Here is a 4496-nt window from a genome sequence, read left to right on the forward strand (position 1 = left end):
AAGGCCAAATAAAGAGTTTCCCAGACAAAAGAAGTCTGAAAGAATATACCTCCACCAAACCAGCTCTGCAAGACATGCTAAACGGGCTGCTATAAGGAAAGGAAGGAAAAGAGAGAAAGAGGGAAGAACACAGGTACAGAAAAACAGTAATGAATAAATACCTGTCAATAATAACCTTAAATGTAAATTGATTAAATGTTCCGATCAAAAGACATAGAATAGCTGAATGGATAAGGAAGCATTACCCACACATATGCTGCCTACAAGAGACCCACCTCAGGACAGAAGACCTACACAGACTGAAAGTGAAGGGCTGGAAACAAATATTCCAAGCAAATGCACAGGAAAAAAAAAAACAGGGGTAGCAATACTCATATCTGACAAAATAGACTTCAAAAAAAAAGCCATAAAGAGAGACCCAGATGGTCACTTCATAATACTCAAAGGAAGAATCCACCAAGAAGAGATAAACATTGTAAATATATATGCTCCCAACATAGGAGCACCCAAATACATAAAGAAAATCTTGGAGGATTTCAAGAAAGATATTGACAGCACCACAATTATAGTAGGGGACTTTAATACCACACTGTCAAAGATGGACAGATCTTCTAAACATAATATCAACAAAGATATTGTGGCATTGAACAAGGCCTTGGATGAAATGGACTTAACTGATATATGGAGATCCTTTCATCCCAAAGAAGCAACATACACATTCTTTACAAGTGTACATAGAACATTTTCAAAGATAGACCACATGATAGGACACAAAACAAGTCTCAACAAATTCACGAAAATTGAAATCATATCAAGTATTTTCTCTGACCATAAGGGACTGAAACTAGAAACAAATCTCAAGGAAAATACCCCAAAACACTCAAAAACATGGAGATTGAATAGCATGCTATTAAACAATGAACGGGTGAAAAATGAGATCAGAGAAGAAATCAAAAAGTTTCTGGAAACAAACGAAGATGAACTCACAACAACACAAAGCCTTTGGGACACAGCAAGAGCAGTCCTGAGAGGGAAGTTCATAGCAATACAGGTCTACCTAAAAATAATAGAAATATTTGAAATAAAATGCCTAATCCTACACCTACGAGAACTTGTGGAACAACAACAAAGACAACCAAGAGCAAGTACCAGGAACGAAATAAACAAGATCAGAGCAGAGTTAAGTGACATAGAGACTAAAAGCACAATTGTAAGGATCAACGAATCCAGGAGATGGTTCTTTGAAAAGATAAACAAAATCAACAAGCCCTTAAGCAGGCTCATCAAGAAAAAAAGAGGAGGACCCAAATAAACACAATCAGAAATGCAAGAGGAGAGACTACAATGGATACCACCAAGATACAAAGGATTGTAAGAAATTACTATGAAGAACTGTATGCCAGAAAATTTGAAAACCTAGATGAAATGGAAAAATTTCTAGAAAAATATAACCTTCCAAAATTCAATGAGGAAGAAGAACAAAGCCTGAACAGACCAGTAACGCCTGATGAAATTGAAACAGTAATCAAAAAACTTCCAACACACAAAAGCCCTGGACCAGATGGTTTCACAGGAGAATTCTACAAAGCATTTAAGGCAGAGGTAACTCCCATCCTCCACAGATTATTTCAAATAATTCAAGAAGATGGAAGACTCCCAAACTCATTTTACTAAGCCAACATCATCCTAATCCCAAAACCAGATAAAGACATAACAAAGAAAGAAATCTTCAGGCCAATATCACTGATGAACATACATGTTAAATCCTCAAAACAATATTGGCAAACCGCATCCAGCAATACATGAAAAAGATCATACACCATGACCAAGTGGGATTCATCCCAGGGATGCAAGGATGTTATAATATTTGTAAATCAATAAACATAATACACCACATAAAAAAAGCAAAGACAAAAAACACTTGATCATATAAATAGATGCAGAAAAGCATTTCATAAGGTACAGCACCCATTTATGATAAAAACCCTTAACAAAGTGGAAATACAGGGAGCATTTCTCAACATAATAAAGGCCATATATGAGAGATATACAGCCAACATCATACTCAATGGACAAAAAATTAGAGCTTTCCCACTAAGATCAGGAACAAGACAAGGATGCCCTCTCTCATCACTCCTATTCAACATAATACTGGAAGTCCTAGCCACAGCAATCAGAGAAGAAAAAGAAATAAATTGCATCCAAATTGGAAAGGAGGAAATGAAACTGTCACTGTTTGCAGATGACATGAAAATGTACATGGAAAATCCTATAGACTCTACCAGAAAACTACTCAACCTAATAAATGAATTTGGCAAAACAGCTGGATACAAAGTCAATACTCAGAAATCAAAGGCATTCCTGTACACCATCAATGAAACTTCTGAAACCGAAATCAGGAAAAAAAAATCCCATTTGATATATCAACCAGAAAAATAAAGTCCCTAGGAATAAACCTAACCAAGGAGGTAAAAGACCTGTACTCAGAAAACTACACAACACTGAAGAAAGAAATTAAGGCAGACACCAACAAATGGAAGCATGTACCATGCTCATGGATTGGAAGAATTAACATTATCAAAATGGCCATACTACCCAAAGCAATTTACAGATTCAATGCAATCCCTATTCAAGTACCCATGACATATTTCACAGATATAGAACAAACATTTCAGAAATTCATATGGAACCACAAATGACCCCGAATAGCTGCAGCTGCCGCGGTCCAGCCACAGCAGGGTCCAGGGATTCCTGAAAGGTGGGCAAGGCGTTGGCGATGGGAGACAGACGACATCACGCCTCAGAGGACAGTGAAGCTCTGTTCCGCTTATTGCAAGTACAAATGTATTTTTATATTTTCCTTTTTGGCATAGATTAACATTTGCAAGTGTATAACATCATCAGTTAAGCAGAAACATCAATACAAAGGTAACCAGGAAAAGTACGACAGTTTCCATGGATATAATTATATTAAACAAAGATTGTTTTGACCAAAGTTTCCATAGATTCAGTTATAGTGAACAAAGGTTATTTTAACTAGGAGAGTTATAAATCAGAAGATTAGACATTTTCAGAAATTGTTTATAGGGCAAAAGTATACGGTAGATTGAACAGAGGCAATAAGTCCTTTGTGATATCTAACTTAGCTATCTATCTTTTCTGTCTAAAATGTTTCTCTGTGTACTATAAACTTTAACTTCATAGTAACTGTTTCTATATGCTTAATAGCTAACCAGCTTTTCTTATTTCTATGGCTGTTTAATTGATATATATTCTTATTTAAGGTAAAGGAGGGGCTGTTCTCCACCAACTTTTAGACATTCAGGGGCTATTTCATTAGAGGGGATTATTTCTTACTCAGGTTTATAAACACATTGTTTAAACAATTTTGGGCATGATTCGGTAGTCTGGGGAGAACCAGTTGTCCCTTCAGAAGTTCCCTCAAGGTTCGAGCCTCTTTCTACTCATGGCCTGTTCTCATGGGAATCAAGGTTCAAAGTAAGACCATGAATAACATCAACAAGGAAGTTACTAAGAGCAATCCCAGGAAAATCACCGCCCCCCTTGTATGCCACGTTCTCCTCCAGAAAGATGGATTCCTTCAATTCCCTCTTTCCATGTCCGGACCTTGTCAGACAACATGGTTGGAAGACGACGTGGCATGCAGCAATTTTGAGAAAGAAGAACAAAGCAGGAGGGATCACAATACCTGATATCAAACTGTACTACAAGGCCACTGTAATCAAAACAGCCTGGTACTGGCATAAAAACAGGCACATAGACCAATGGAACAGAACAGTGAGCCCAGAAATAAGCCCAAGTCTTTATGGTCAATTAAATATTTGACAAAAGAGGCAGGAACATAAAATGGAGCAAAAATAGCCTCTTCAACAAATGGTGTTGGGATATCTGGACAGCTACATCCAAAAAAATGAAACTTGATCACCAACTTACATCACACACAAAAATAAATTCAAGATGGATAAAAGACTTAAATATAAGTCATAACACCATAAACGTTCTAGAGGAAAACATTGGCAGGAAGATCTCAGACATTCCACACAGCAACATCCTCACAGACACATCCCCTAAATCAAAGGATATAAAGGAAAGAATAAACAAATAGGACCTCATCTAAATAAAAAGCTTCTGCATGGCTAAAGAAAACAGCACCAAATTACAAAGAGAACCAACAGGATGGGAAAACATACTTGCCAATAATAGGTCAGGCAAGGGCCTGATCTCCAAAGTATATAAAGAACTCATACGACTCTACTCCAGGAAGACAAACAACCCAATTAAAAAATGGGCAAAGGACTTGAACAGACACTTCTCCACGGAAGACACACAGAGGGCTCAGAGACATATGAAAAGATGCTCAGTATCACTAGCCATCAGAGAGATGCAAATTAAAACCACAATGAGATACCATCTTACACCAGTCAGAGGGTCCTACATAAACAAATCCACAAACAAATGTTGGAGAAGATGCAGAG

Source organism: Desmodus rotundus, chromosome X (genome assembly GCF_022682495.2).
Source record: "Desmodus rotundus isolate HL8 chromosome X, HLdesRot8A.1, whole genome shotgun sequence".
NCBI classification, from domain to species: Eukaryota; Metazoa; Chordata; class Mammalia; order Chiroptera; family Phyllostomidae; genus Desmodus; species Desmodus rotundus.